At 36.5% G+C, this 24,994-nt stretch overlaps 1 long non-coding RNA gene across 1 annotated transcript; it reads left to right on the top strand.

Annotated features, from left to right (window-relative positions):
• Positions 1 to 1,557: 1,557 nt before the first annotated feature.
• Positions 1,558 to 16,529, top strand: LOC121468109 (uncharacterized). Its single transcript, XR_005978084.2, has 2 exons — positions 1,558 to 1,881; positions 14,201 to 16,529. It is a non-coding gene; the product is annotated as an uncharacterized lncRNA (long non-coding RNA).
• The last annotated feature ends 8,465 nt before the right edge of the window (positions 16,530 to 24,994 follow it).

The following is a 24,994-nucleotide window of genomic DNA, read 5'->3' as shown; positions in this document are numbered from 1 at the left end:
ACTCTTTTGTGAAAATAATGGTTTTATTTTACACTCTTTAAAGAAAAAAAACAATATAAAGAAGTTATTACCAAAGATATTTGAAGTAGTTAGTCTGACTGTCTGGTGAAGAACTTTCATATTTGAGGACTGACTGGTTGCACTTGAAGTGACCAGGGAGAGTAATCTGGAACAGTTTGCATATGTTGCAGCTGCTAATATTCAGTAGCTGTTACAAAAATTTTTCTTCTTGACAAAAAGCAATAGAAGAACTGTTCACTTGGACAGTAATGAATACTAGAGCTGCCATTTTAGCCATGATTATTAGTCTCATGGCAAGAGTAAATGAGAATATCTTCAGTACAGAAACATCACTAGTGATGCAGAGGCTGCAAGCCTTCGAATATATCTCTATGCCAGCCTAGAAAGGGTCAGATTTAGAAATAAGAACTTCACGTAAATTCACAGAATGCACATGGTAGGAAGCAAACTTAGTAGGAATTTAAAAAAATGTGGAAGAGGAAAAACTTTTCAAGAGCTTCAAATTTCTGTCATTAAAGTCTTTGGCAACAGCCTGTTTGGGCAGTGGATATGTGAAGAAAAAGGTTTGCTGTCATAGTGGAACTTGTTTCTTACAGAAGACAGATTATATGATTCTTGGAATATTTGAAATATGGAACTTCAGCATCAGAAAAAGTATCTGAAGTTCTTTTTAACGTAAGAAAGATTTATGCAGAAAAGCATGAAATTTAAAATAGTAAAACCTGCCTTTTTTTTTTCCAAGATAAAAGCGTTCATGAAGAGCTTATATTATATATTTATTAGTAGAGAATTCATAGATGATTGCCTAGCAGTTCACTTTACAGACACACATTGTTGACTTCATGAACTAATAGAAAGAAAACTATTTCTGCATACCTATCCTGCAGTGGTTAGATTTACTAGACAATGATGCATGCAATCCCCATATATAAACCAGTCAAAGGATACTATCTACAAGCTTAAATGCCTCACATAATTTATTTTTCCCCCCAACCAAAGTCTTGTAACTTCAGCTTGCATGGTTATTGAGCTTTGTGTTCTAGTTCTTGCCATAAATTAATTCTAAAACTCATAAAATGCAAGGTCCTGGTGTGTTTTTTTTCTTTACAATTCTTTAGTGAATGAAGAATTCGTTACATTAAAAGATACAATCTCTGCAAAGATATTCTTTCTTCATTGCACTGGATGAAATAAATACTGGAGTATATGATTTGATTTGTCATACATCTCTGTCTGAAAAAGCAAAAACATCCACTCTGCATTTTAGAGCCAGACCACCAGTTAGAATAATGAGCATAGCTCTTGTGATTTAACGTAGTTTCAAATAACCCAACTAATAATCTACAAAACAAAAAGAAACTGGTTTTGTTACAAATCTGTTTTACCATCCTGAAGGAAAGGGCTCTAAGTTTGCATAGTTACCTTAGGAGCTAGCAAACACATCTGCACAGTTTTGGTTTTTTTTTTGTTTTTTTTTTTAGTAATATGAGTTTTCACTTTAATTGGAGCTATTATTCGTAGACAAATGTTGCGTTAATGGAGGAAGGGAAAAAGATGTGATACATAGTTTCAGATGGAGATAAGTATCTTGATAAAAGAAGTCATTGGAGGGCAGAAGCATAATTAAGCCGGACTGACTGTGGAGGTCATGGTAGAATAACAAGTATCAAAGGATGCAAAAACAGAGAAGCGTTGGCATGGAGACTGGGAGGCACTTTAGTATTAAATATAGCACATTTCAGATAGAAACATGGAATAGAGCCTGATCACAAATACTGCTGGATTTTCAGTAATTCACATTACCTAAACCGAAATGAAAACCTTGGTCTTTTGCTGTTCTGAATCAATATTTTGTTTCAAGTAAGTAAAAGTTTTTATATCTCTGTAGATTTTGAAGCTTGTAGTTAAGTTCTGTTACATCTTGTATATCACAGAACATTGATTTTCATCAGGTTATTCTTACTGATGTCCCTTATAGTCTTTTAAAAAGGAGATTCCTCTTTTCTATTAAACCATTGTAGTTGTGATTTTGTTATTGTGTTGTGCACTATTGTGAAAAATTAGAAGATTTTGTGGTTTGTTCTCCAACTGGGACAGTATTTCAGAGATCTATGAAGACCATGTGTTCTGACCTGCCCTAGAAGGCAAGGGTAACACAGGTTCTTGTTAACAGATCCCTTGGGGTGGGTTAGAGTGAAACAAAATGGATGGATGTTTGTAAATATCCTTATGTAGGGTTTATTTTAGAACAATACAGCTGCACTGGGAAGCAGGTATGTAGCCATTTTGTTTACTACTATCTATAGTAATATAACAGTATGAAAGAATAAAAATATTACAGGAAGGAAGGAAAAAAGAAATTAAGGAGTAAAAACATATCATTACCCACAGACCTTGCAACAAGACTTGTTGCAATATGGTTGTCCATTGGCTGAAGTGATGCTCTTGATTCATTGGGGGTGACAGAAGAAGTATTTAAAACATAAAGGCCATTGAGTTTTTGCTATGCTTAGGCTAGGTGAAAACACCCAGGTACCACCCCTGGAGTGAAATGTTTAACACTGGATGATGCAATACTGGATGATGAGACATTTCAGGAGTGTGACACCTTCTGATACATTACAGCTGACTCCTACAACAGCAGGGTTGAGTCAATTACAGCCTATTATGGGGCCATAATAGGGAAGTTATCACAACTGAGTTCACCTGAGTAAAGAGAAAGAAACAGTACCCTGCCTTAAAGGGTTTGCCTCATTTTTTATCTTACTCAACACCCAGCTTGTCACCTGAGCTAGCTCATGTGCTGTCCCTCTGCATACTTTGCATGAGGACATCTTGCCCCTTAATTGTTCCAGTCATTCCAGTCTCTCCCACATCCTTAGGCCTGGCATAATTGGGCAATAGTATCCCCTTGATTTCATCTCAAGTCTCTCACTAGGGAACAGTTATATAAAAAGCCTTCCTTTGTCTGTACAAGGTTTATATGCTGGTTTTTTTTTGTTTCTTAATTGTATCTTGAAAATAGCTCTTTGCTCAGTTGCCTTTGAAAGCTTTGTTTTATTAAAGCCCATGCATGAAAGCATAGAGACTTGTTTGTCCATCTGTGAACCATAAAATAAATATTTAAAATTGACCACATCTCTCTTTCACCTGGTATCAGTTTTCAATGGTCTTTACAAAATTACTGAACATATGGTTGGAAGACAATAATTGTGATATATTCTCTTCAACAAATTATTTTCTTTCAATAAAATAATTTATTAAGTAAAAATTTATAGAATAAATTTATAGTAATTTATAAAAAAATAAATAAGCATAATTAATAAATAATTAATGACTGCCAAATCAGTCAAGCTTAGGGCTCCATTTTAAGTGAGTACATGCTCTAGCTCCCAGATGTCTACTAACTATTGTTAAAAGTAAAGGTCATTACAAAACCAGTAGTCTTACCTAGGCGGATTCTGAGTTCCCGGTGCGTGTTTGTGATAATTAATGAGATTTTGTGTGTGTGTGACTTAGAATGCATTTGCCCTGCATTCTTCATAGATGAGATGAAATGCAAAGGTACTGTACATTTAGCATGGGTAACAGAAGAATCCCTCAGAGTTGACACCTTAGAACCGTAGTGATGACAATGAAGACAATGAGGTTCTGTAAGAGTATAAATCACTGTTTTCACATTTTTATGTTCTACTTACAAAAGCCTGTATCCTTCATAATTTTATTTTCCTTGGGCATGTACATGTGTTTGTGCACATGTACATCCACGAAAAATTTGTGTCATTCAACCAACGCTGGTGTAACTAGTTGTACTGTGTTTGTGGGGCAAGGTTTTGTAGCTGTGGGTTACCAGGATGGCTTCCATTAGAAGGTGTTGGAAGCATCCCTCACATCTAACAGAGGCAAGGCCAGTCAGCTCCAAGACTGACATGTACCTGGTCAAGACCAAGCCCAAATCCATCAGTGATGGTAGTATAATCTCTGAGATAATATATTTAAGAAACAGCAAAAAAATATGCCACAACAACTGGACCAGGCCTTCTGGCAGGATTTGTGACTCTGGGGGAAACCATGCTGGAGAAACAAGTTCCTGACAGATTGCACTCCATTGAAGAGGTCATGCTAGAGCAATCCGTTCCTTCAGTACTGCATGGGAGGAACTAGTCTGGACCAACTCGTGAAGAGCTGCAGTCTGTGAGAGGAATTCATGTTGGAACAGTTTGTGCTTTCCCATGGGAGTGACTCCATTCTAGAGCAGGGCAAGAGAGTGAGGAATCCTCCCCATGAGGAGGAGGGAACAGAGAAAACTTGTGATGGACAGACCACAACACCCATTCTCCATTCCACTGTGCCACTCAAGGATGAGAAGAGACAGATTGAGAAGTGAAGTTGAGCCCAGGAAGAAGGGAGGGGTAGGGGAAGGTGTTTTAAGATTTGTGTTTATTTCTCATCATCCTGCTCTACTTTATCAGTAATACATTAAATTAATTTCCCCAAGTCAAGTCTGCTTTGCCCATGATGGTAACTGGTGAGTGATTCCTCTTTGTCTTTGTCCTGGCCTTTGAGTCTTTTGTTATACTTTCTCTCTGCTGTCCTATAGAGAAGGGGAATGATGGACACCTGGAGGCTGCTCAGGGTCAACCCATCACACAAGGATCAGGTCAGCTTGCCCTTAGTTCTGAAAGGCAGCCACTTCATTTCATTAACATGGCCTTCTGCTTCCAAACTGACCCGTGATGGCTCTAGGTCCTCTTTTTGCAACTAGTTTCTCCTTTCTAGTTTTTGCTTGGCCTGGCCAAGTTTGGTTATATATATAACTTCTGTGATAAAAAGTTTAAAATACATTTAATTCTAATCTGATCCAATCTTCTTTTCCAATTTTTTTATGTAGTTTTTTGTTTTTCTCCTTCAATGTGCAGATGTTGTTTTTCTTGTTTTATTGTGTGTAAAAATGGTGTTTTCAGCTCTAGAGTATGTAAGTAGGGGGCTTGTTCAGTGTATACATCTGATAGGAGATGATGTAATGGAAGAATTTTAAAATTTATTTCCCTTCTCTCTCCAGGTATTCTTCCCTCTCTTTTTAAAGCTAACTCTGTGATGCTAAACCAACTTGTTGATATAAGATCTGAAAGATAGGGTTATAAGTACATGTATATTTTATCTAAACAGATAGTTAGGTATGTATCTATTGATCTATTTATCTGATCCATCTAATCCATCTAATCTATTTAGGTATAGTGTAAAGGTATTTTAGGTTTTTTTTTTTTTTTTTTAACATTCATTCCCATGGGTTACTTGGGATCATTCAGGTTGGAAAAAAGCCCCCCCTTGGGCCTTTTCTGAAGATGGCTTTGATGTTTGCCCATTTTTCATTGTCAGGGATCTTCCCTGATCACCATCACATTTCAGAGATGGTGGAGGGTGGCCTTGCAAGAAGATCAGCCGTTTCCACTTTTTCTTGAATGCTGCTTGTCTAGACTTGTGTACTTCTATGGATAAAGTTGTCTCTGGTAATCTCTGGCTTGATGCTTGTCCCCTGGTCTTAGTCTTTCTCCATGAACCTTGCCCCTAAGCATGGAGGCCTGGGAGAAGTTGATGGGGATAACTGTGGCAAAGAAGGTATGGAGTAACACATCCTCATCTTTATCCGCTCTTGGAAATCACCCACATTCTTCAACAACGTCTCTACTATTTCTTTTATCAGACCTTTATGGTTGATGTAAAACAAATGCTCATTTTACTTTTGAAATGTCCAATTAAGCTGGGGTTTTCCCTATATCATCCTAATACAGTGCCCAGGCAATGCTTCAAAATTTTGCTGTGGCCAGTCCCTGCATCACCCTCCCACCCTTGCTCTATCATAAGTTTTCTGCCAAGGCAGACTGGTGTCTTTACTTCCCTACCTTTTCACAGATTATTAGGTTAGATTGTTCTTGAATTTGAAGGCTGCCATCCTTAAAGCTCTACAGTTTCCCTGAGCTGCTCTTTCATGTTCCCAGGACCGATACATCCAATAGCAGTGCTGACATTTTCTGACACAGACTCACAATGGGATTTGTGGTGTAACTTATAGAGCAACTAGCTTTTTCCCACTTTACAGCTGATTTCTCATATTATTTGTTATGTGAATTTCAGGTTTTAAAACTTGATAATCACTTAACATCATCTGAACCTGAATATTCCCTGACTGAGAAGGCACTGAAGCTATGAGCAAATAAAACCTGTTTGTGCTGCCTAATTCCAATCAGAATTGCGGCACTGTTCCATAGTATCTCTGCTGGATGAACCAGAACTGGCATATCCATTGATTTCTAACAGCTGTTTTCTGCCAATTCCAGCTCCTGACAGGTAGCAAGCTGTGTAGCTGGCAGCAAAGAATCGCAAACAGTTCAAACATGCCCCAGGGAGGGCAAGTGCTTACCCAAAGCCCATCAAGGAATTGCTATTATGCTTCACAAGATACATATATATTCACCACATCTGTCTCCTATTATTTGTAATCAGAACTGACAAAGGACTGAGATAAACACGTGCCTGTTTAATACTGTACTAGAACAAGGTGTTTGTAAGAGAAAAACATTGTAGACATTTTGATGAACAATTTCCTAATGAAGCTTCTTTTGTATATCCTGTGAAATGTTTCTGTAGCTAATCCACACTTTAATAGACCAAGTTATCTATTCAAATACTAAGCTAACCTATTAAAATACTTTAAATCTAGATTTGTTCATTTTCATCTGGTGCTTTGACAATCTCACAACATAGCACAAGCCTTTATCTGAGGATGTACTGCCTTCTTTTTTTCTTTTTTAATTTTTCTGAGAGCTCTTTTCACAAAGAACCAACCAGAGGATGCTGTAAAATGGTTTCTGAAATATCAATGGTTTTACAGCAAGTCACCATGGCTTGACAAGCTCACTTTCTTCACATGAACTATGCAACTGACCATGTGCAGACTTCTAGTTCATTTCAAAAACATCAAGATTTGCCTTTTGTTTTGCTTCTGTAATGAGTAAAAGCATTCCGTTACTAGTTGATGCAGGTGAGATGATAAGTGGTGAATTTTTAAGCCATGGAAACACATTTACTTGTGATTTCCTGCTCTTCTCCATGTTATTTTAGGTAAAATTGAAGGAAGTTTGGTGCCCGTAAATTCTTTGGATGTGAACAGGAGATGAAGGATGGAGTATTTTAAAAAGTAAGCTTTATTAGGTAAAGCAAAGACCATGCTATTTCCACCATGCTATGGTGGAAATATTAATATGTTTCTGTGGGAGACCATATATTGGTAATAGTCTTACAGGTCTCAAAACCTGTCGAACAATTGCATTTTTAAGATCTTGAATGGGTTAACAACCACTAGTATAATTTCCCATGCTACCTCCAACCAAAATTACAGTATGAGTTCAGGCATCTGAAGTAGAAATATTCAGGTTCTTCCTATCTAATAGATAGCAGTGGATGTAGTAGGTATTACAGCAATATCCAGAAGAGAGAAATTTGTGAAGCTGTGTCTTGGTTTCATTTAGGAGCTGTTCACATTCAGAGCCCCAGAATTTGTATGTTTGTGTGTATTGTGCAGGGGGTTTTGTTGTGGGGGCTTTTTGGAATTTTTTTTTTATTTTTTTATTTTTTTTTTTGTGAGGGGTTTAGTTGGGTTTTTTTGGTTGGGTTGTTTTTTGTTTGTTTTTTCTTGGGGGGTTGTTTGGTTTTATTTTTTTTTTTTTTGTTTGAGGGCTTTTTTGTTTTGTTTCTGGCTTTTTTTTTTCCTTCTTGGGGGCTACACAGGGAGTACAGATGCTCACTTTGTAACTGATTTGGTGCGACAGGGGTTTAGTGTAGCCCTGCAGTTACTGACCTGAAGCATTCATGATTCTGTGCCTTAAGCAAGAAGGAATAAATTATTCTACTACCTTTCACTATCATTTTAAATCTGTAAGGGAACCATACAGTATAAAAACTTTAAGACTGAGATTCTATTGTTAACATATGATTTCTCTAAGTCAGCTGTCAAAGATGGAAACACTTGCCTAGTGTAAATGTTGTTACAATTTTTCAATCAGAAATCAATAAAACATTTTATAAAGGGATTCTAAAGTGTACTTGTTAATTACAGTCATCATATAGTCTTTCAAATGCTAATGGTCTGACTCAAATTTCACTTTGTTTAGTTGTGTTAGAAGTTATGATTAAAGAATGGTATAGCTTTATAGTTGTTTTACTGCCATCTGTGTGCACCAGGCAATAACTCTGTACAGATGGTTGTGATTCAGAGACAGGTTGCCACATGCAAAAAAAGTATGTTTCAGTTATTTTAATAAGATTTATTGCAGCAGTCACAGTTAAATGCTTGAACCTTAATGATAATTGCCACTAATCCTTCAAGAAAAATGATCAGAATTCAGTAAACCACAAGAAGCAGATTTAGCTATATGCTTCAAAAGCATCTCACTGCAAAGGTATGCTTCCTTTTCCATTTTGTGTTTTCTCACTCTCCCCTTTCTTTCTTGGACATTTATTTCTCTGCCTTTGGTCTTGAAGCATTTGGTATGAAAAGACAAGAGATTTTTCACTCATCTTTTGTTTTCCTTTCCATGTGTAGAGGTTTATTTATATTGAAAGACCAGGAGAGTCACAAAATAATTCAATTAAGTAGTAAAAAATCTGATGGTGAAAGCAGGTACCTCACAGAATTCCCAATTCCTTTACTTTAGAGACTGGGCCACATTCAAACCCCAAATATGGCCTTTTATTTCTGTGTCTGTGATGGCAGCAGTGATTTGTATTCTCCATTTGGGCTGGCATCTTATATCTCTATTTGGCTTCTATAATCAATAGTCACTTCAAAAAATAAAACACTCCAGACCAAGACTAAGAGAACCTTTGTAGAATCCTAAGGATTTTCAGATTTATACTCTTTGTGAACTGAGAGGAAAAATGCCTTGTGTGTGTCTCACAAAAGTACAGCTGGAATATCAATTTGTGATTAAGAGTTTTATTTAGCCTTAACACTACAATGCCACAGGAGATCCAGTTCTTCCCCTTGAGTTTTAGCTTATTTTATTCTTTACTTTCTATTGGATAGCAAGATTTTCAGCTAAATCCATGTAGATATGAATATACAGAAATGCAGTTTGTATGTGTTTATGTGTGCAAGGGTGAAAAGGTGCAAAGAATGTATATTTAATATAAATCACTCTAATTTCAGATGGAATTAAACAACCATTTGCTTTTAGATACTACTCTTGAGCTTTTCTTTCAATATAGTTATTCAATTTTAATTTAGCTGGTCCCTTATTTTGTATCTGGGACAAGTTCTGGCATACAACTGATAGGGAACATGTGAGAGCCAGATGAGGTCTGGAGTCAAAGAAAGTTATATCAATTTCTTTTTATGTGCCTGTCATAATACAGTTTTGACTTGTGATGTTACAGAAATATGAAATTATAGTGCACACGTATATAATAAAATGATTGATACTAGACAACTGTCTTAAAGGTTTCAGAAAGAATTGTGATTCTTGTGGTTTGTTCCTGCTTGCAGTTGTTGTTGAGCTTGTTCCAGAAATTGTTATCAGCAGCTATACTGTGAATTACTATAAGCATTCATGGACAAATCACAGCTATGATGGCCCTACTATTTACTAGGGGCCATTATAGCAATAATATTGAGTGATTCAATATCAATTTGTTTTGCAAAACAGTGGTTTTGCTAGCATCTAAACTCTGATATAATCAAACTTATGGGAGTAGCATGTAAAAAAAGAAGATTTTCCTTCTCCTTCTTCTTGTGTTTGACCTCTTTTTTGTAAGACTCTTGCTTTGCAGATGAATTTCAGGACTAGAAATATTTTTAAAAGGAAAAAAAAAAAGGGCAGCAAAAAATGACCTTTTCTCTCATCTTTTTGTATCGTGTGAAATACAGTCTTGCAGTGCCCCAAGGTGAGAAAGGTTGTCACTTTTTGTCTGTCTGCATCATTGTTCTCTGCACCATGAAGTTGTATTTAAGGGGAAGGGTGCTAAATTTTATTTTCATTCAAGGCTGTGATGAAATGGTCTGAAAAGCTACCTCAGTTTCTGCATTGTTGACTCTTCGTTGTTGGTTTAAAAACTCCAGTTTCTAGAGAGAGAATTTGCAATACTGTTCTGACAATAAGAAAAAATAAAAGTTTACAGGTATCTTTGTCTCTAGAACAGGTTTCCTGAAGTCCCCAGTTAGATTGTGAGTAGTAAATGTTTTATGATTCTCTTTCAGACTGTGAAAATTTAAAATGAAACATCTTAATGAAGGTTACTGAAACCACATATACAGTAGCTTCCTAGGCATTTTAATAAATACACAATTTTTTGTTAAAAATTATCCCTGTGGGAAGGAAAGGGTTGCAAAACTGAAGTTTGGTAAGGAGAGAGAAAAATTAGTTGTTTTTAGCGTTGTTTTCTTTTAAAGATTAACCCTGCACCTGGGAGATGTTAGAAAATACTCAGTGTGAGAAAATTCAGTACTTGTGTTTGCTTTGGGTTGTTTTCTATCTGCTGAAAAAGAAGAGGAATTTTCTCAGAACGGATAACAGGATGTTGTTAAAGACTTAAATGCCTTTCCCACAGGCTGAAGCCTCATTGTAGGTGGGGAAGAGAGATAAGAGTGTTTCAAGATTGTAGAACACAGCCTGGTGGAGATTTGTGCATGCTCCAGGCTCTTGGATATGCAAGGCTCTGGCCTTGTCCTTTTTGCCTCCGCTAAAATGAACTTAGCAGTGCATGTGTCTCCACTTGGTTTTTTTGAATCCTCCAGCCAGTGAGATGGAATAAATCTACTCTTTGTACTTCAGCCATGGTCATGGTCATGGTCGTCTTTGCGTCACCTGAATATACTTGCTTTGCAAAATCCCAGGGATAAAAACTTAATGCAGTTCCTTGTGGGCACCTGTGACTGGTTAAATTAAAAAGCAGCATTAGCAAAATGTTTAAACACTCTCTGAAGACTCTAGAGGCTTACCTGAAGAAGCTGACAACTGAAGCAGCTTCACGTAAAGGCTGGCAGACTGAAGATCAGTCTGAGAGCTACTTCATGGTATTTGCCACCTGCCAACAACAACCAAAGGCTATTCCTGTTGTTACTGGGAAGTTTGGCTTTCCAGTCTAGAGAAGTGGAGGACCTTGGAGTAGAGAAAGAAATTAATACTGAGAATACTTCCAGGATTGCCAAGAGCATAAGTACTAGAGCATTTTTATGGCTATTTTGGATCACTGAGCTATGTGAAGAAGCTGGAGAAAGCCAAATAAATGGCCTTGAGCTTCATAAGTAATAGATACTGTTTCATGCTGTTTCCCTGGCCTCCTCTGCTCAGTTTGCTGCAGATCAGCAGATCTGCTGTTAACAGGACAGCACTGTAGGACACTTTGCAGCAGGGTTAGCTGTGCCATTAGGAGACAGCAGACCTGGTATTAGAAAGGAACAGAAAGTTGACTGTCTGACTAGAATTGGAAATTTCCAGCCATACTGGCAAATAAGCTTTAAGTCATATTGTAACCAGCAGGATTTCAGCAGTTCTAAATGATCATGCAGGGTCTCTAGAGAACTTCATCCCTTTCTGTCCTAGCCTTACCTGCTGTGTGTCTGTCTCTATGTACAATAATCTATAAATATGTGTGAGCATCTGTTACTATATTCCTTCCCATCTTCCCTTCACAAGCCAAGATTTCCATAATCTGCTGCCACGGCACTTGTATATGACATTTTGAATGCATGAAGTGCAAAAGCATGACATTTTGAATTAGAAATTAATTTAACAAACGTGTCTGTTGGAAAAATGTTTAGATCCTCAAAATTTGTCAAATGATATTTTAAAAGTTAAAAAGAAATTTCACAAAATGAGCTGAGGAAAGTTAAATTCAAAAGTTAAGGGGAAAAAATGTTAAACACTTGAGAGACATTATGAGCCTAACAGAGAGGAGATGAATATGATGAATGAGGCAAGTCACTTCTTAGTGCTGCTGTTTCATTTTTGTTCATCCTTTCATGTTTAAACTTCTTTAGAGCAAAGAACTCACAGTATGGAGTCTCCAATGGTGACTCAGTCTTATGTGCAAAGTTGAATGCAGTAGATCCTGCACACTAATGCAGTGTAAGCAGTAACTATTTACTATTTCTGAATCGCTGAACCTAGTTAAAAAATAAACTACTTGAGAATGGGCAAATTTGTTAAATTATGTTAGTATACAGATGTAAATAATTTCCAAATTCAATTGGCTTGCAACACAAATAGATGCAAACTAGTACATATATTTAATTATAGCATGTCACCACACAGAAGCTTCTGACTAGTGGCCTTGGATATTAGATTAGACTGCTTGAGATAGATTAAAAACTGAAACATCCCTACATACTATTTTAAGTGTTAATTTTTTGCACTTTTTGAAAATGAAATTTTGGAAGGGACTAAATTATCTGAATGAGTTCAAAGCTCCAAAGTGGGTGCTTCTCTTGCTTTCAGATTCATAAAAATTGAGGCTAATATTGTGCTAAGGACGAATTAAGATCATCAAGCTTCCTGCTGGTTGCAGGGTTGGGGACAAACAATGGCACCAGATAAGGAAAACAGATGAAGAGCTTACATGCTATGTGGTACCAGAAGTTTTCCTTCATATGTTGAAAATAGACAGTTTTTCTCTACCTGGTACTGTAGATGTGACCCACTCTAAATAAGCTCCCTTACTATCCTGGAATAGCATTGAATGGAAAAGATTTGGTGTCTTTATACTGAATACACAGGGAAGCAGTTCTTTGAGAACCAGAAAGCATTTCTTCTGTTTCTATAAGAGGAGAAGATTAAGAAGAATAAGTTCTATTGTGTACTTATAGTCTTTTTTCTTTCTGAAAGTTCAGATTTCACAACACCTTTTAGAATAGACAGTTTGGATGGGATTATTTGGGTGATTTCACATTGGGTGACTTCTAATAGAGGTCTTCTGGGCTTCTGCAGATTGCTCTGCATTGCTAGGAATTGTTCTGTCACACCATGATCTGACATTCAATACATGTGTAATATCAGCATTCCTCATTATTGTACAATGTACATTGCAGTAATATATTAATGTTTATTAATTTAAAATCCTGTTTGGTATGAGCAGTAATAACACTTAGCTAGAGTAATTTTCCACTTCATTTGATACCCTACTAATTTTGAGTCTGACAGCTACATTTAATATCTTCTTCAAATTGATTTTAATATTTTTGTTTGGTTGGTTGTTTAGGGTTTTTTTTGGGGGGGGGGGGGTTGTGGTGTTTTTGTTTGTTTTTGGGTTTGGGTGATTTTTTTGTTTGGTTTTTTGTTTGTTTTTGTTTTTGTTTTTGTTGGTTGTTTTTTTTTTTTTTTATTGAAGCCCTTATGGAATCATATAAGATTTCAATATCTGACCTCTTTGAAGACTCCTAATCTTAGTCCAAACTTCTACTTTGTCTCTGCACACAAAATGTATGGACTTCACAAACAGTGTATCTTCTGCACAGGAATTCTGCTAGTGCTTTTTAAATTAAATTTGACATCCAATTTGCTCCTAATTTCCTTAATCTCATAATTCCAGAGTGGCTGAGGTTGGAAAGGATTACTTGAGGTCGTCTGGTTAAAAGTCCCCTGCTCAAGGAAGACATCTTGAGATTATTGCTCAGGACCATGTTCAGGTGATTTTTGAATCTTTCCAAGAGTAGAGATTTCATAAACTCTCCAAGCAACCTGTGACACTGTTTGGTCACTCTAAGAGTGAGAAAGTGCATCTTGATAACCATCTGGAGCCTTGTGCATTTCAATGTTTGCCCATGGCCTCTGGGCCTTTCTCTGAGTACCACTGAACAGAGCCTGGCTGTATCTGAGTCACACCTTCTCTTCAGGTATTAGTACTCATGGGTAAAATTCCCCTGAGCCTTCTAACAGTCATAGTTTTCTCAGCCTTTCCTCACAGGAGAAATGCTCCATTTTCTTACTCATCTCAGTGGACCTTTGTTGGACTCTGTTCAAAATGACCATTTCTTTCCCATACTGGGAACCACAGAACTGGACCCAGCACTCTTGTCCACCCCACCAGTGTACCCTTAATCTCTCTCTGAACCTACTTTCATTACCCTTCTTTTGTAGTTTATGTTGTTTCTGCTGGTTTTAAACTATTTTCTGTTATTTTTCAGCAAATCATACTGTGAGATGGGAAAAGAGTCCAGAAGTCTTCTAGAGCCTGCGTGGTTTTTCCTACACTTCACACACATGTGGGAAGCAGAAGAAAGGCCAAGACAACCTACCGAGAGACAAAAGAACGCTTCGATTATTGGACAAGCAAGAGATTTTAGTACATGAGAGGCTGAGAAAATATAAATGTCAATGTAAATTGCAAATTGTATACATGAATTAGCAAATTTTCCTTTTTGTCTTTAGCACATTATTTGAATTTCTACTACTCTACCCATCCTTATCCTTTTGTTGTCAAGTAAAATTTATGTTTGTACCACAGTTAAGCACTTCTGAAGCATTTTAAATGATTGTATTTCAAGATATATAGTAATTTTTGTTTTTTAAACATCTTCTCTAGAGGATCTGCTCTCTTAAAAACTGGGTTTCAGAGACAAAGGGAAACTCTGTGTTGACCAAAGGTAAAACAGTAAGCCTATGACAAAGGGCTGCAAATAACCAGATAAGCTGTGAATTCTGATGAGCCAAGAAATTACATGATTCTTTTCCACTAAACTTACTAAAAGTACACATCTAGACTTCTTTATTTAAGAAAAAAGGTACTTAAGCAAGGTCATACGGAGGTCATAAAGCAAGCTCATTTAGTGTGGAAACTGGAGCAGTGTGCTCTGCATGTTCAGAAACTATAAGCATTCCAGAAAGTGGGAAATTCATACAGCGTCTCTGTGTAACAGCTACCTAGAGTGCCATGTTTTCCCTGCTTTCATCCTTTTTTTTTTTTTTTTTTTTTTTTGTAGTCACAAACAGGCTCAAGATCAAATTTACTGTGTTAAAAATGAGCATCTAAATAGATAAGATTGCCAAGGCCTTTTTATTCCTAAGGATGACATCAGTGACAACTTGCTATGGATTTTTGTCAATCTTGCAGGAGTTGAAGTGTTTCTGATTTTTCCTTGGTGAGTCCATTTGTAAATCCACCTACCACTGCCATTGTGATAAAATAAATTATCAAAATAATGTGATCATTATTTGGGTACAGTCATTTTCTCCACAGGATGCTCACTCCCCTCATTTCTGTTCTCCACACTTTCTTCCACTTCATCAAGTCTATCCTTTTACTGACCTTTCCATGAAATGACATCTTCCAGTTATTCTTCTGGCTATTAAATGTATTTTTAAAATTTTCTGCATGATTTTCCTTGGATCTACCTATCAGATGTCCTTGTCTACCTTCTATTTCTAGTTTCCCTTAATTTTTTCAGTTGTTCTTTGTGTCCTTTGAAGCTTCCTTGGGTGTTACGTGTCTCTCCCACTCCTTCTCCACCCTGCCTGCCAAAGTATTCCATAGTTCTGTAAGACAAAGACTCATTTTTTCAGAAAACACAAATCCTATCCAATCCAAGTTTTATCAGTCAATTTTTCTTTGCCACATGACTGCATCAAACACTAAATGAGAAAAGTATCCAGGCAAGAGAATCAAACAATATGTAGGTGAGATAACAAGAAACATGAATGGTTCCAATAAGTTTGGAGTTGTAAAGTCTTTTCTTCTTGCTCTGTTCTGCCTTTTTTTTTTCATCTGGGAGACATAAAATTGGATCACAAATTCTTCTTGGCAGAGGGGGTGTCTTTTATTTATTTGTGCTTTAATGCACCTAGCCCAGCATGTAAAGAACCACATCATTAAACATATAAAATTTCTTTTTTCTTTTTAATAAACTTTGAAAAGAATGATGAATAACATCAAATTGTATTTTAGCTTCCAGTTTTGAACTGGCAGTAAAATCCCATCTATTAACTTTGCTTTTCTTACCTTTAGACTTACCTATAAATGTCTTTGTGTTGTAACAATTGCCATTCTTTTTGGACTTTTCAGAAATCTTTTTGTAGTAGATAGACCTTAGTAGATTGTTGTCACAATACAGAACATGTATAACAAATTTTGTTTATAGCAAAAAGAAACTGAAATGCTAAAATACGAAAATGACTTTTCAGCAATTGATCCATGCCCCTTATTCTCAAGAAGGCTGTGTAGAGAAGTGTTAAAGAGCAACTTGTTTCAGTATTGTCCTGCTGTCAGATCTGCAGCTAAAGATAATGGGGCATGGTTGTTTCTGCTATAAAGCAGCACTTAGCTGGGTGCACAGCAAGTCTGACTGAGCTCTCCCTACCCACAGGCTGGGAAAAAAGGCCTGTGGGATGACTCTGACTAGTGGTGACAACTGTCATTTGCTTTCTGTAGTCCTTTGATTTTCTCCACTTTCTTATCTTTTCTTCTTGCTCTCTTTCTTAAGAGTAAATAAAAGTGAATTATAATTTTGATTACCAGCATTTGGCCTCCTTTGTGTCTTAATCTTGTCCCAGGTATATTTGAACTTTTCCCCTCTCTACATATGCAGGTTACAACAGGCTGTTGCCATGAGCCAACAAATTGGAGCATTTAGAACAACAGATTGGAAAGGACTAGCTCCTTTTTCTTACATAGTTCTGCTCATATTTCTTGTACATTATTTTGGAATTCATTAGCATAGCCAACTATGGTGGTGCACAAAGCATAACCAAAAATATAGGTCTAGTCTGTAAAAGGAAGCCATTCTGGAAGAAGCCATTCTGTATTTGTATCATCAGAACTCACCATGGTAGACTGAATGTACTCCTTAAAGTGAATTTATTTATCTTTTGGTTAGATAGTCATCCTTAGTGATGATGTGATTATCTAATGAAGGTAGAGTGGGTGATGAAAGGTGAATAACAACAATAGCATGGACACAGAGATCAAGACAGCATCATGTTTCTGGTGGAGGCTCTGAAGCGCCTCCTGCTACAAATGAAAAGAATACATATAATCATAGAACTTGACACAGAAAGCCGTAAGACTTATTTCAGGCTTTTTTTTTGTGGGCACTGGATTTCTGAAAATAATGCCAACTTTCCAGAAAAGGAAAACAAGAAAGGAAGAAGAAAATTTTAGGCCCCTGGGCCTGATTTTGGAAGAATCCTTTCTTTAATAGAAAAAACCATCATACATTAAATGAATACACTGTTACATTCTGTACTGCTTGATAAGGTTTCCCCTCTTTTAGTTAGACTTGTTTATAAATTTTGAGAGGGGAAAAAAACCATTCATTTTCATTGCTGTAAACAACTAGGTAAAAAATACATGCTTAGTAAAAAATATTCTAGTATCACAGGTTAATGCTTTTTCTTTCCACAAAGCAGAAATGAAAGTCTTACTTGACTTCTGACTGATCATTCAACATTATTTGTTTCAAGGCAAACTGGAGTAATTGAAAGGCTTGGGACTTTAAAGTTTCTGCATGAGTTTCAAAATAACAGGGAAATTGAGTGCAATATCCATCAATTTGCTCCTTCCCTGAGATAACTGTTGGAAAGAGACCATCACTTTCCATAGAAAGCCATGTGTAAGGTATGCTTCCAGAGATAATCCAGTGACAATGATACTCCTTTTGGGAAACAGGTTATTTTTAAAGATGAGGATGATGATCCTTTGATTTATAGCTAAATCTTTTAAATAGGAAAATGTACCAGTATAGTCCAATGGAAACAGGAAATTACCAAGAGGCAGCCTTTTGACTGGCCAACTAATAGGTAAGGCATTTTTTGGGAACCTGATCTTCATAGCTTTGAACTGCAAATATATTCAATATGACTGGCATTGAATTTCCAAAGAAAGGGAGTACCACTTGTATTCCCATTTGTATTTAACTTATACTGCAAGTAATAAAGCCAATATTTAATACTTGGCTTTATACCTCTGAGAGAAAAATTAGGGGATGTTACAGCCTTAAATTTCAATTTACAAGTTTTTTTGCTGTTTATTGCCTCCCTTTATTTTTCCCCTTGTGTACCTGCATACACCTTGAGCTACAGTGTATGTTTATTAAATAAGTCATGCTTCTGAAGTAACCCAAGAGGCTTGAGTACTCTTAATAAGCTTTGTGTATTGGTATGCATTAAATTACACAAAACATCCAAATCTTTTGACTCTTACAACTGAAACACAAATTCACTTTAGGCATTTCTCTTTAAAAAGTTTATGAGGTTTTCACTTTCTTCTTCTTCTCCCATCTCTTAACTCATTCATACTGTGTGCTTAAGCCTCCTTTAAGCAAGGTGAGAGAATAATCTTCTCACTTCTAATTAATTTCAATGGGAACTGTGTGGCTAAACACCTTAGTTTGAAAATATCAACCACTTTTCCACCTGCACAGACTTTCATTTCTGATTAAAGAGACTTAATTTGTCTTTGCCCAAAACTTAAAACATCTCTGTACTTGTGTAAGTTGCTCTACAGGGTAAAGAGCAACAAGAAACAGGTCCAAAGGGACCTGAGAAGATTAAGATTTTTATGGGTACCATAAATGTTTTTGTTGTTTATGCATCTTATCTAAATGTGATTGCACTACTTGACTTTTCTCTACAACACTTTTATTCTGGAAATTGCCAGCAGGAAATAAGCATCTCGGGTTTTCCTGGCATGTTTTTAATACTTGAAGAAAGGTCAGAGTGGATTGCAATTTATTTATGTATTTTAAAAATAAACCAACCACACAACAACATATCATCCAGTTATGCAGCAACGTCAGCACATTATTTTTTTCCAGTAATTTCATGTCTTCATGATTTTATTGTTTCTTCCTCCACATTTATTAGTTTCATCCCAACTTCCAGGTCTAAAAGGAGACAGTATAGTTCTGATTAATGCTTCATTAAAATTCAGTAGGTGGGTGAATAAGCCATCAAAACTGAGGACGCCAAACATCTCATAGTCTGCATGAGTGTCTTTATCTGAGTGGCAGAAGTAGGGAAGGTTTTGCCTCGGCTTGGCAGGCTTTTTTGCTGTGTCATTTCTGGATGAGCCACTGTTACATTTGAAGCCTCCCTGAGACAACTGTTGCAGCTTGGAGCTAGGATTTAAATATTCTCTTCTGATGAATGGATTCTGTTTTTTTCCTTTTATGGGGAAAAATTTCAAAAATGTCTGAGTAATGTAGAAGCCTAAATCCCATCTAATGTCACTTAGAATAAAATTATCAAAAGCTTTTTTATTCTTAGAGCTTACACTTGTCAGATGCACAATCTGCCATGGCTGTCACAAATCATCTCTTCTAGATCCATTTTCACTTCTAATTTTCTAACAAAAAAAGAGTAACTTAAAAGATCAGAGAATCAGAATACAGTCCATTTTATTTAATGCAGGGCTAGACTGGATGGGATAGAGTTTTTCTAGGTAGACTGTACACAGCAATTCAGCTCTAATACCTCGAAAGATATTCTTTTGCGCCACTTGACCTTTTTGTTATGCAGATATTCTTGCAAGAGTATAGCAGCAAATTGAATTTTACCTTGACACTCCTGCTCCATTCTGGTAAAATGACACAAAATCCATACTGTACCCATTAGTGTCAGACTAACACATACTTGTTGCTGCAGGTTTTACTGTTATTGCTATTCCCTCAGCTCTCCTTTGCACCCCAAGGTACGTGCTTAAATATATGTGCACTCCATGACTCATAAGATATATTTGGCCTGTGCATAGATACAAACAGGTAGAAAGGAAAATGATGGCTAGAATGGCCTGTGGCAATGTGCTTAGAGAACAGCCTCCTACTGACCTGTGTCTGCTACCCCATGCCCTCCAGAGGTGCCACAACCTCTGCAGTAGACATTCACTCCACTGTGTCCCCTCTGCAGGGGCTTCCTGGGTGCTGCATCCCTTTCAGGATGGACCACAGCTGTGTTCCCAGTAGTTTAAGTACAAGCTTCCCATCTTTGCATTGATATTCCTTTATTGAAATCTTCCTAACTGGTAAAGATACTTTCTTGGGAGAATTCTCTTTATCAGATACAAATAAGGTAGTCTATTCAAAGGACCATAGACAACATGCAGCCTTTCACAGTGAGATTAGTCTCTCACATTTGTAGTAAGATTTTGATTGTTAATACATTGTGTCATTAAAAAAATTCTGCATCTTGTTTATTGCTAAAAACTCTGTTTTCAAAATAAATCTTTTTTTGTTGGTCAAAATTCTGAAACTTACCTATTTAGCATTGCCCAGCAAAAAATAATGCCTGCATATTTATTGATAACCAAATGTAGTGAATTTCTACTTATTGGATCAGTCTTCTCACATGACCAAATACTCTATTGTTTATTGTGCCATTTTCTTCATGTCCTCTTTTAATTCCAGTGGTTTGGGCAAAAGTCACTTTGAGAAGAAGCTTTACTGGAAAGATTCCATACCACAAAAGAACTTCTCATACTCTGGAAAACATTGTGGATTTCTTGACTCATACCTGTGTAGTTGACATGTTGCAAAACAAAAACAGTAGTATAATTCCTTAATAATTGATAAGTTAGTATTTGTGAAATGTCATATTACAATAGCACAGAAATATAATGTAAGAAATAATGAGTTAAAGAAGAACACTACTTCTATTGCTTAAAGAGAGCTGAGAATATTGCTTTTCAGTATCACTGGGAGTGGTAGATTGTGAGCATATCTGCACCAAATAACAAAATTCATGTATTCAAACAAATGAATGCCAACATTCGTAGGACTAGCTAAGAATCTGATTGCTTTGTACAAGTCTAATTTCTGCACACAAATATGTTGATTTATTTTTTCTCTTTTTTTTATATGCAGAAACCAAGTGAACCAATTTAGAGATATACTCATTAGCATTACTATAAGGCATACGCTACTCTCATAGTCTTGCAAATGTTGCATATACATGATTTTATGATTTCTTTTGGTTGGTTAAACTGTGAAGGAGGATAGCTGATTCTGGGTATATTGTGTTTAGAATTTAACTTACATGTTTCAGATTTGGTTTACAAACAGAGTTATATATTTCATCCAGAACACATTTTTCTTTCCTCAATTCACTTTCTTAAATTACTTTTGACGTTCAATGTAACAGTAAGGATATTCCATGATGATTAACACTCAGCAATAATTAACCCTTCCCCAGGAACAGTGTATGCAAATAGGACCAGTTAAGGATGTATAGAAACTTGTTTCTGATTGAGAGCAGAAGAAATAACTTACAGAAATCTAGTAAGCTAGGGTGTGTTTTAATGTTTGGTGAATATGTTATTAATATTTTGTTAGCAATGCAAGATCAACAATTTATGAAGAATTTTTCTGCTGAAAAAAGTATTTGATGGGCTTATAAACAAAGCTTTTTTAGAACTGTTTATTAACTATTTATACATACACTCTAAATACTAAAACTAGATCTTAATATGCAGGGAAATTGCATTCTTGTGGCCACAAGAGAAAGATGGAAAGAATGTTGAGGTGTACCAAGACTCTCTCAAACTCAGTCTTTCTTTTTTGGACAGAAATATACAGCAACAAAGAGATGCATATGAAATTATATCAAATACAGATCACATTATAACTCCACCAAAAGATATTTATAGCAATGTCAGCTGTACATCTGGAATGAAATTCAAGCTTTTCATCTATACCAAGAAGAAAATTTTATAATAATTGTAGGTTTGGCCCCCCATCACTGCAAAAAAAAAATCCCAAAATAAAGCACCAAACCCCCCCCCCCCAAAAAAAAAAAACCTAAAAAATCCCCAAAGCCCCCAAAAATCACAAATGAAAAAATCAAAACCAAAACCAAAACCAACCAACCAACCTCTCCCCCAAACAAACAAACAACCCAACCAAAGAACTAGCCACAAAAAAAACCCCAAACCCCCAGAAAAATTAAAAAACACCCTCACAAAATAAACCACAATAAACCAAAAGACCTGGGATACCTAAGAAATCTTACTCTGGTAAGTATTTGATAATAAATGAGTGAACAAGCAGAATTTCTTCTCTGTGGTACTCAGCAGTGTGCACAATGAGTGTGGTGGGCCGTGTGGGATTTTGAAGAGAGGATTCTTGCTGGCATTTAGAGGCACCAGGTTCAAAACCGACAAAACCCTTCACTTCTCCTCACATGATCACAGCTCAAGTTCTCATGCAATGGCAAAATTCTTAGTGGCTTTTTAGTGTATTTAATGGCTTTAAAAGGTATATGAAGCTGTGGATATAAACACCTCCTGACTATATGTGGCAGCTGGAAGGCTCTCTGGCAGTGCCAGGAAAGTACAATACTACAGTACTGTCTCTGCAGCTGCTTTCCCTTAGCATCCAGTCCACATAAGAAACCCTGCTCTGAATGGATCTGCTATTGATCATTTTTCTTCTCTGCTATGTTGTATAAATAAGAATAATGGTTTAGCTGCTCAGCTATAAACAGCATAGATGGCAGGACCTGCTGTTACAGGCCAGGTGCTGTACAGAAGCTATGGGATGACACAGCTTCCTGGTCTCATTTCCTCTCTTCCCATGCTGAATTCCCTTGAAAAGGAGTAGATTTTACAGCTACCTTTCAGAAGGGATTGTAATTTGTCTCCTGTTGATAGCTGTTGGTAGCCTGTGGTTATATCTACATATACTTTGCCTTTAGAATCTCTTCAGACGACACAGTTGTAAAGCTTGGATCTGTTTCTGTTCTAAACACCTGAGAAAAGCATTACTCCAGTGGGGCAACAAAGTACAACATAATTTTTGCCAGCTCACAGATTTCCTTCCAGATCCTAACAATTTCTCATCTCCTGAAAAAATTTTGCCTCTCTGCTAGTAGAGTATGTGCTGTGCTTTAGCAAAATTTTGTCTGGACATGGATAACAAACTAAACAAAACCCATGGTTAGTGTTTAGAATATCATAAACAAACTTGGACAGCTGTTGCACTAGCATATGAACTCACTCTGTTGTAACTGTATTAAATGAAGTTATGAAGTTTAGTTCATGTAAATTAATTTATAAATAATTTATTAATTTATTTTCTTTATCCTGCACCATATCAAATCAAGTATGTTAACCCAGCTCCTCCATGTTCACCATTAAACTGTGACTACACGTGCCTCATCCACAAGCCTTTGGAACACTTCTAGGAGTGGTAATACCACCACTTCCATTGGGGGGTACAGTCTATTCCATGTGCAGGACTCTCTTTTCAGAATGCTTCATATGAGACATGAAAGTTTTCTTCCATGTTACAAGGTAACTTGCTTTCTGAGACTTTTTAAATATGCTGTTAATTTTTATACACTATTTTTCTACTCCATTATGCAGTATCATCATGAGGAATGTCACTTGACAACCTAACTTAATTTTATTTGTAATATAATCTTAATCTTATCTGGTAAAAAAATATATGATGTAGAAACAATAACCACTCTGACTAGCAGAGTCAACTCAGTTTACGTTTTGTTTCTCGCATAAGAGGGCACATATATATATTTTTTTTTTTTTGGTTATCTATTTCAAGTAAGTCTTGTTGCCTTTTAGTATTGCTGAATGGGTGATGTTTTTGCCTTTTTAGCCCTTCTGATTTTGACAAGGTTATTTTTGTACTCTGATGAAGTAGTTTGGACTTGGAGCAGTGCATGCCATCATGTGATTATTGGATAAAGTAATTATTTTTTTTTCTTGCTATGTATTTCTCCTTGTACTTTTCCACTAGTTGAAAGGTGATTATTTTCCCCTGTCTATAGTATAGCTCAGACCTTACAATTTTTTCCTTCCCATAGTCCTGTCATTATCCATTTAGGTCCAGAAATAAGAGCAGCTGGAGCTGGACTGCAATAGAGAATTAACACACTAGCCTTTCATCTCCAAGACTCAATTCCACATACAGGTTTCAATTAAAAATAGTTTTTCTCTCCCTCTTGCCCCATTTGTTCACAAAAATGAAAGCCACTTCACGGCTTCACACAGCTGTCCATCCTCTCTCTGTAGTGACACAGGGGCTGGGATAACAGAGGTCCTGTGCTGGTCTGGAATTAAGTGCTGGACTCAAGGTTGGCAGGGAAACTTCACTACACTATCCTTTTTCATGCTCGTGAACTCAAAATTCTCTCTGTAGCTAGAAAGCAGTCTTCCTACTGGAATTAGGAAAGTGCTGTAACAGCTTATTGTGTCTTGAAGTCTTTATAGTAGAGAGTTGTTTTGGCTGGTTTTTGTTTTAGCATTTGTTTCTAAAGTCTCCATGTTGTGATGTGGTGTATTGTTACTAGTCTGGAAGGTGATAGTCCCCAGGTAACTGCAACATGATGTAAAACATCTACTGCACATCTGCTGTTGTTCTAGCAGCTGAAGGGTTATTACTACTGCAGAAGATAAGTAGGGTAAAAGATAAAAATATTTTCAGTTTAATTATGTTTTTTGCTTCTGTTATTGAAAGAAGTATTCGGTAGCAGGTTGAAAATTAACAAAAGAAATAATTCTCATGTATCTCTGAAATGTGTAGTGCAACTCATTTGTCGTGGGATATCATGGAGGCAAAGGCAGCAATAGGTTAGATTTGGTTAACTGTATGAATGGCTATTAAATATGGTTGGTCTGTAACTCACAGTCAAGAAGATGTAACTGCTGAAAGATGCAATGGCATACCAGGATTTCTCCATGAATCTCCTGTTTCATGTACACTTCCTTCTCTAGAGGTGGTATTAGGTATTAGAGACAACTTTGGTCTGACCTATCATGGTGATTTTTTCTTTTCATATCTTCTGAGGTTTATTTTTTTGATCACAGCTGTTGTGAAAAACTGTATTAACTAAAGCTTCTGATAGCTCCTGTTGCTATTGAACATGAAATGAATATACAGAAGCTTGGTAAGCTCAGAAGAGAAAAAGACCCAGTTTTATTAAAACATCTGGTATTTATAGAAATCCAAAGGTGACCGTGGATTGGAGGATGGAAT

The sequence above is a fragment of the Taeniopygia guttata genome, chromosome Z, assembly GCF_048771995.1.
Source record: "Taeniopygia guttata chromosome Z, bTaeGut7.mat, whole genome shotgun sequence".
In the NCBI taxonomy this organism is placed as follows: domain Eukaryota; kingdom Metazoa; phylum Chordata; class Aves; order Passeriformes; family Estrildidae; genus Taeniopygia; species Taeniopygia guttata.
Note: the sequence above shows the minus strand (reverse complement) of the source record. Positions and strands in the feature narration are given on the sequence as shown.